Genomic DNA, 9,461 nt, shown 5'->3' on the forward strand with positions numbered 1-9,461 from the left:
ATTTTTAATACTCTAGGAATAGTTAACCTAAATTCTACCAGTGCCATATCATTGGCCATGTGTTTGACCTGGCATTCTCTCTTTCAAGAGTATGTATATATCTTGTATAAATTATTTTAAATTGAATTTTATTTTTCTTAAATTAAAACGTGGACATCATTTTGAAAGTTAAATAGTTTCTAAAGGGCTTATGAAAACAACAACAAAAAAGCTATTTCCCTGCTTTATCTCACCCCAATCCCTCCAGACTGCCACTCCAGAAACAACTACTTTCAACTTAGCTACTTTTCTAGCATTTACACATTTTCATTTTTGTAAAGAATTTGTATGTACTGTTACCTTTTGATTAATTAATTTTAGACTTCATTTATTGACTTCCTCTTATGGAAGATGAGGATTTAGTTCTCAAACTTTACTATGCCCTCTGCTTTCCCTTCTGCATACCCCCAATATTACAATTTTTGTTAAATCAAAGACCTGTATTTAGGTTATATGCCTACTCATAGCTGAGCATTTCAATCTAGTGAGATTATGTTTCCTTTACTTTTTGTCTATTCTAAAGTTAATAACTGCCCAGTTTTGTTTGATTCGTTTTCCTTATTTTCCTAATTCTTCCTATAGCCCCTTAGTAAAACTTTCCACCAATTCAATCACAACAGAAATCTATCAGTTTCAAGTTGTTTGTAATTGAACTGCTTACTCTCTAGGCCTGTACCAGCTGCCATCCTAGGGTTTCCCTTGGCTTGTTTTTGGTTTTTTCCTATTTATTTATTTATTGGCCATGCTGTGTGGCATGCAGGATCTTGGAATTCCCTTTGCCAGTTTCCTGGGTTGGAGATCATGTTTTCTGGATCTCATCTGTGTACTCTTTCTTGCTTTACTCCCTTATTTAGTCATGTAGCTTCCTGAGAAACAGTGCAGAGGAAATAAATTTCTTGAGAACTTGCTTCTCTGAAAATGTTTTTATTCTACTCTGACTCTTAATTGCTAGGTAGGTTATACATAGAGTCCAGATTCTAAGTATTTTTACTTCAGATTTTTTTTTGAGAGGTGTATCAGTTTCCTATGACTGCTGTAACAAATCACAGCAAACTTGGCGGTTTAGAACAAAAGAAATTTATTCTTTCACAGTTCTGGAGGCTAGAAGTCTGAAATCGATTTTACTGGATCAAAATCAAGGTGTCAGGGACCTCCCTGGTGGTGCAGTGGTTAAGAATCCTCCTGCCAATGCAGGGGACACAGACTCGAGCCCTGGTCTGGGAAGATCCCACAGGACGTGGAGCAACTAAGCCTGTGTGCCACAACGACTGAGCCTGCCCTCTAGAGCCCGTGAGCCACAACTACTGAGCCCACATGCCACAAGTACTGAAGCCCCAGCGTGCCTAGAGCCCATGCTCCACAACAAGAGAAGCCACCGCAATGAGAAGCCTGTGCACCACAATGAAGAGTAGCCCCCTCTCGCCACAACCAGAGAAAGCCCGCGGGCAGCAACAAAGACCCAACACAGCCAAAAATAAATTAATTTTTTAAAAAAGAACATTCTTAAAAAAAAAAATCAAGGTGTCAGCAGGGCCAGGCTCCCTCTTGAGGCTCTTGGGGAGAATCGGTTCCATATGCCTTCCAGCCTTCTGGCGGCTGCTAGCATTCCTTTGCTTGTGGCACATCACTCCAATCTACCTCCATGCTTTCACTTCTGTGTCAAATCTCCTTCTGTCTCTCTCTTATAAGGATACATGTGATTACATTTAGGGCCTACCTGGGTCATCCGGAATACTCCCCTCCATCTAAAGATCCTTAATTTAATCACATCTGCAAAGTCCATTTTTGTTTCATAAGGTAACAGTCAAAAGGATTAGGATATAAATAACTTTGGGGGGACTGTTATTCAGCCTACCACAGGAAGGATATCATAAAAATACCTTATTTATTTTGATGCTGTTCTGTTAAATGCCTTAATGTTGATAAGGAACCTGAATTTATACTCTAACGGATTTTTTTTTAAGAGCTTTGGTTAGCTGATTAAACAAGCCAATACAAATATCCCAAATAAGATTAAATGTAGCAGACTTCCCTGGTGGCACAGTGGATAAGAATCCGCCTGCCAATGCAGGGGACACGGGTTTGAGCCCTGGTCTGGGAGGATCCCACATGCCGCGGAGCACCTAAGCCCGTGTGCCACAACTACTGAGCCTGCGCTCTAGAGCCCGCGAGCCACAACTACTGAGCCCGCGCGCCTAGAGCCGGTGCTCCGCAACAAGAAAAGCCACCACAATGAGAAGCCCACGCACTGCAACGAAGAGTAGCTCCCACTCTCCGCAACTAGAGAAGCCCGCGAGCAGCAACGAAGACCCAACACAGCCATAAATAAATAAATAAATAAATGTATTTTTTAAAAAAAGGATTAAATGTAGCTAGGGACTACCCTGGCAGTCCAGTGGTTAAGACTCTGCACTTCCACTTCCACCGGTTTGATCCCTGGTCAGGGAACTAAGATTCCGCATGCCGTGCCGTGCAGCCAAAAAACAAATTTTTTTTAATGTAGCTTTACTGTGTTCTCTATCAAAAGTAGATTTCTCTTTCTGTGAGCTGTTACACGGGACCCTCTAGCTGTCAGTGGTTTTATTGTATAGCCCGTTTATATCCATCACAAACAATCATACAATATTTGTATAATTGTCTGGGTTGTGTAACTTGATATAGATACTTGTGTGAAGTCATAAAACATGGCTGGAGTAGGAGATAGTGATTATTCATTAATTACACTCTCATTAATCACTTCAGAAATAACTGAACTTTGGGCTTTGAAAAACTCACTGATTGAGCTTCCCTGGTGGCGCAGTGGTTGAGAATACACCTGCCGATGCAGGGGACATGGGGTCGTGCCCCGGTCCAGGAAGATCCCACATGCCGCGGAGCGGCTGGGCCCGTGAGCCATGGCCACTGAGCCTGCGCGTCCGGAGCCTGTGCTCCGCAACGGGAGAGGCCACAACAGTGAGAGGCCCGTGTACCGCAAAAAAACTCACTGATTAAAATAATCAGTATTTGTTCTACAATCAGTATTTAGTCTACAATCGGTAATTGTTCCACAAATACTTTTAAAATCTCAGTGTGGAGATACCACCTCACATATGCTAGGATGGCTATATTTTTTTAGAAATGGATAATAACTAGTGTAAGGATGTGGAGAAATTGGAATCCACACACATTGCTGGTGGGAATGCAAAATGGTGCAGCCACTTTGCAAAACAGTATTGCAGTTCCTCAAAAGTTTAAACAGAGAGTTACCACATGACCCAGGAAACCCACTTCTAGGTATACACTCAGTAGAAATGGAAACAAATGTCCACATAAAAACTGTACACAAATATTCAATTGCAGCATTATTCATAATAGGAAAAAAAGTGGAAACAACCCACATGACCATCAACTGATTAATGGATGCTTTAAAAATGTGGTATATCTAAGAAATGGACTACTTACTATTCTACAGTAAAAAGGAAAAAAGTATTGATACATGCTACAACATGGATAAACCTTGAAAAGATTATGCTAAGTGAGAGAAGCCAGACACAAAAGATGACATATTGTATAATTCCATTTGTATAAAATGTTCAGAGGACTTCCCTGGTGGTCTAGTGGCTAAGACTCCACGTTCCCGGCGCAGGGGGCTTGGGTTCAATCCCTGGTCAGGGAATTAGACCCCGCATGCGGCAGCTAAGACCTGACATGGCCAAATAAATAAATAATTTTAATTAAAAAAAAAGTGTTCAAAATAAGAAAATTCGTAAAGACAGAAAGTAGATTAGTGGTTACCAGGGTCTGAGGGAGGGTGGCATTGGGGTGTTGGTGATTGCTGATTGTGTTTCTTTTAGGGGTGATTAAAATATTCTGAAATTAGTGGTGATGGTTGCACAACCTTGTTAATATACTAGAAACCACTAAATTGTACACTTTTAAATGGCAAATGTTATGGTAAGTGAATTATATCTCAGTAAAAAAATTCTTCAGTGTGATTTTTGATATTTGAAACAGAAGTACTTCTGCATCTTCTCTCTACAGTGATTAATTTTTAAACACAGAAAGTGTTTCTGGCAAAAAATATGACTCTAGACACAGACCTTACACCCTTCACAAAAATTAACTCATAGTGGATCACAGATGTAGATCGATTTTTGTTTGTTTTTGTTTCATTTTTTGTTTTTTTGGCCACACCATGCAGCTTGTGGAATCCTAGTTCACCAACCAGGGATCGAACCTGTGCCCGTGGCAGTGAAAGTGGGAGTCTTAACCACTGGACTGCCAGGGAATTCCCTGTAGATCGATTTTTATTTTTCTTTCTTTTTTTTTTTTTTTTTTTTTTTTTGCGGTATGCGGGCCTCTCACTGTTGTGGCCTCTCCCGTTGTGGAGCACAGGCTCCGGATGCGCAGGCTCAGCGGCCATGGCTCACGGGCCCAGCCGCTCCGCGGCATGTGGGGTCTTTCCTGGACCAGGGCAAGAACCCGTGTCCCCTGCATCAGCAGGCGGACTCTCAACCACTGCGCCACCAGGGAAGCCCCGATTTTTATTTTTAATCTTTTTAAAAAAAATTTTTTTTTAAATGTTTGGCTGCGTTGGGTCTTTGTTTCTGCACGCAGGTTTTTCTCTAGTCGCGGCGAGCAGGGGCTACTCTTCGTTGTGGTGCGCGGGCCTCTCATTGCGGTGGCCTCTCTTGTTGTGAAGCACGGGCTCTAGGTGCTCAGGCTTCAGTAGTTGTGGCTCACGGGCTCTAGAGTGCAGTCTCAGTAGTTGTGGCACACGGCTTAGTTGCTCGGCAGCACGTGGGATCTTCCCAGACCAGGGCTTGAACCCGTGTCCCCGTCATTGGCAGGCAGATTCTTATCCACTGTGCCACCAGGGAAGCCCTGTAGATCGATTTTTGATCCGTGGTTGGTTGAATCCAAGGATGTGGAACCTGCTAATATGGAGGACCACCTACACTATACCAAGTTATATAAGGGACTTGAGCATCTGCAGATTTTGGTATCCACGAGAGTCCTGGAACCAATGCCTGTGGGTACCGACGGACCACTGTATATACCCAAAGAGACTGAAAACTTATGTCCACACAAAAACCTGCCTGTGGACATTTATAGCAGCTTTATTCATAATTGCCAAAACTTAAAAGCTGCCAAGATACCCTTTTAGTAAGTGATATATCCAAAGAATTGAATATTGTTCAGCCATGAAAAGCAATGAGCTATCAAGCCATGAAAACACATGGAGGAAACTTAAATGTGTATTACTAAAAGAAAGAAGCCAATCTGAAAAAGCTTCATACTGAATAATTCCAACTATATGACATTCTGGAAAAGGCAAAACTATGGAGACAGTAAAAAGAGCAGTGGTTGCCAGGAGTTAGAGGGGAAGTAGGGATGAATAGGCAGAGCACAGGATTTTTAGGGCAGTGAAAATACTATGTATTATACTATAATGATGGATACATGTCATTATATATTTGTCCAAACCCGTAGAATATACAACATCAAGAGTGAACTCTAATGTAAACTATGCACTTTGGGTAGTAGTGATGTTTCAGTGTGGGTTCATCAATTGTAGGAAATGTACCTCTCTTGTGGAGGATGTTGATAGTAGGGCAGGCCATGCGAGTGCAGGGCCGGGGAGTGTATGGGCTATCTCGGAAATCTCTCGCTTTTCCTGTGAACATAAAACTGGTCTTAAAAAAAATAGTCTTTAAAACCTTGGGAAAAGAAAGTGCTTCTGTTCATTTCAGAGCTTTATTTTTACCTTCACAATAAAGAAAAGCATTTTAAATAGGCATCCTACTAACCTAGTGCAGAATTATTGAAATATACATCTGTGTTTTGTTCTCACTGTATTTCCTTCCAAGCAGGAAGCTAGGTCTTTTCGAAGAATAATTTAAGGATGGCAGGCGTTTGCTACTATCTTGGACCTTCTATGTGAAACCTGTTGGAAGTTATTAGTAATCTGGAGAACTTAGTGTTTTCTATAAACCACCAACTCACCAACATTTGATTTTCCATAGTAATTAGTTTATACCTATGATTATTACTATAATTTTTATGTCCTTAAATTTTACCCTAAAAACTATTATAGCAGATATGATTTTGCAACCACGATCTTGGGTGGTGTAAGAAATATCACATTACTTTATTTTATTTAAATGATATTAAAGGTGACCCTGAGTTCCTCTTCCACCTGGAAACTTCAACCTTGATTACTATTGCAGATCCCCGCCCCCACAACTCACACTCTGGGATGTGCAAAGGTCCAGGGGTTTCACACAGAGAAAAACACATGGGAAGAGCCCTCCAGACTTTGATTTATATGAGTTACTTCTGATGTACCTTTTGTGCAACCGCATATAGCCCCTGAAGAGTGGGAACTCTCCTGCTTTTGTGCCACCATTAGGACAAGGGCATTGCTGCCCCAGAACTTTGAAGACTGTTTTCTAGGTTCTGCTCCTGCTGAGAAGTCCATAGCCATTCTGACTCCCAGTCATTTGTTTGTGGCCTCTTTTTTTTTTTTTCTCTCTCTCTCTGGAACCTTAAATAATCTTCTCTTTCCCTTCAACGTGCTGAAACTCTGCAATAATCTGACTTGGTGCGCATCTATTTTCACCCACTGAGCTGACATTTGGTGAATCCTTTCACTCTGGCAACTCATTTCCTTCAGTTCTGGAAAATAATTTTGAAGTATCCATTGAATATTTCTACTGGTTTCCTTTTTTTTTTCTGTTCTTTCTTTCTTAAACTCATATATATATATATATGTATATATAATAGATTGCCACTACCTAGTGATTACTATTAATATTTTGATGTATTTCTTTCCAATGTCTATGTTTTTAATAATTGAAATCATAGTTAAATATGTAGTTTCACAACCTGAATTTTTATTTAACATAACTTAAACATTCTTCCAAGCACTAAAAAACTGTTCATGGGGCTTCCCTGGTGGCGCAGTGGTTGAGAGTCCGCCTGCCGATGCAGGGGACATGGGTTCGTGCCCCGGTCCGGGAAGATCCCACATGCCGCGGAGCGGCTGGGCCCGTGAGCCATGGCCGCTGAGCCTGCGCATCCGGAGCCTGTGCTCCGCAACGGGAGAGGCCACAACAGTGAGGGGCCCGCGTACCGCAAATAAAAAAAAAAAGTTGCTGTGAACAGCCACTAACATAACCCCCAAATTGATTATTTAATATCATCAAAATTCTAGTCAGTGTTCTTACTTTCCTAATTGTCTCATAAACATCTCTTTTCCACAATGGTTTGTTCAAATCAGGATTTAAACAAGAACCAAGCATTTCATTTGGTTAATGTCTCTTTTCTTGCTTTGCTTTTTTTTTTTTTTTTTTTTAATGGTATGCGGGCCTCTCACTGTTGTGGCCTCTCCAGTTGCGGGGCACAGGCTCCGGATGCGCAGGCTCAGCGGCCATGGTTCACGGGCCCAGGCGCTCCGCGGCATGTGGGATCTTCCTGGACCGGGGCACAAGCCCGTGTCCCCTGCATCGGCAGGCGGACTCTCAACCACTGCGCCACCAGGGAAGCCCTCTTGCTTTGCATTTTTGAAGACAATCTGTTTTTGAAGATTTTATTGAAGTATTGCAAAAAGAAAGGTATATAAATCATAAGCTCAATTTTCAAAAACTGAACACACCCATGTAAAACAAGCTCCCTGCATTCTCTTTCAGTCACTGCAGACCCCAGAGTACTCGCTAACCTGACTTCTAATACTATAGATTAGTTTGGTCTGGTTTCAATAGGGCTTGAAAGAGCATGGACGCATATAGTATATACTCTTTTGGGTCTGGCTTCTTTCATCACGTTTGTGAGATCCATTCATATTGTCCAGTGTAATTTTTGCATGCCCATTTTCATCACTGTATAGTATTCCATTGTGTGACTATTCCCCAGTTTACTTTTCCTGTGCATTTTACTCTTGATGGCATTTGAACTGTTTCCAGTTTGGGACTATTAATAATTATGCTGCTATGAACATTCTAGTGCATGTATTTTTGTGGATGTGTGTTCACATTTCTGAGTATACAGCTAAAGGTGGAATTGCTGGGTCATAACATATGCATGTGTGCAGCTTTAGTAGATACTACTAAATAGTTTTCCATGGCCTATTTGTCTGCCCTCATGCCATTAACATATTATCTCAATTACTATAGCTTAATAGTAACTTTTAATATTTGGTGGTGGGAATTTACTGGCAGTCTAGTGGTTAGGACTCTGTGCTCTCACTGACGAGGGCATGGGTTCAATCCCTGGTCAGGGAACTAAGATCCCACAAGCCTCGTGGTGTGGCAAAAAAGAAAGAAGAAAAAAGAAAAAAAATTTGGTAGCGTTAAGTGTTTCTGATTCTGCTTCAAGATTGGCTTGGGTCTTCCTGGCCCTTTGCATTTTCATTCAAATTTTATAACAGCTTGTCATAGCTTGACAATTCTGAGTCCCTTTTAATCCATAGGCTTCTCCTTCCTCTTTTTTATTTTGCAATTTATTTGTCAAAGTAATAGAGTCATTTGTTGGGTAATGTTCCAAACATTCTAAACTTTGCTGATTGTATCCTTATGGTGTAAGTTAACACATTTGTCCCCTGTATTTCCTATAAATGGTAGTTACATCTAGAGGCTTAATAAGATTCAGCAACCATGCACTTGACAAGCATTGCCTAAGCATTGTGCTTGCTGCCAGATGATATACAAAAATGATAAAGACATCATTCCTAATCTACTGCTTCTTACCCATATGGAAGGTTAAGAGTCAAATAAATGCCTTTAGAGAGTGGCGGCTCAGATCAGAGTGTTACTTCCAATGGGGTATGTGAGGAATGGAATTGAAGGAAAGTTTTGTAAAGGCAATGCCTTTTCAATAGGGCTTGAAAGAGCACTGACAAGTTAGTGTTGTTGTAAGCATCAATTAGCTGTGACAGCTGTGTGAATTGGAGTTGGTGGATGGCAGGTGTAGAGGCTAGAAGGGTGGGGTGAGTAACGGCCCCCCAAAAGATATGTCTACGTCCTAAACCCAGTAGCCTGTGTTACATTATTTGGAAAAAGTGTCTTTGCAGATGTAATTAAGTTAAGGATGAGATGAGATCATCCTGGATTACCTGATTGTGCCCTAAATCTAATGACAAATGTCCTAATAAGAGACAAAAGAAGAAGAAAGACACAGAAGAGAAGGCAATGTAAAGACAGAGGCAGACATTGGAGTGATATGGCCTCAAGCCACGGAAGCTGAAAGAGGCAAAGAACGGATTCTCTCCTAAGACCTTCTGCAGGGAGTGCAGCCCTGCCAACATCTTGATTTGGACTTCTGGCAGCCAGGATGTGAGAGAATAAATTTCTGTTGTTTTAAGCCACTAAATTTGTGGTAATTTGTTATGGCAACCACAGGAAACTAATACAGATGGGCTGGAACTAGAAAGTAACATTGTGAAA

The sequence above is a fragment of the Phocoena phocoena genome, chromosome 16, assembly GCF_963924675.1.
Source record: "Phocoena phocoena chromosome 16, mPhoPho1.1, whole genome shotgun sequence".
In the NCBI taxonomy this organism is placed as follows: domain Eukaryota; kingdom Metazoa; phylum Chordata; class Mammalia; order Artiodactyla; family Phocoenidae; genus Phocoena; species Phocoena phocoena.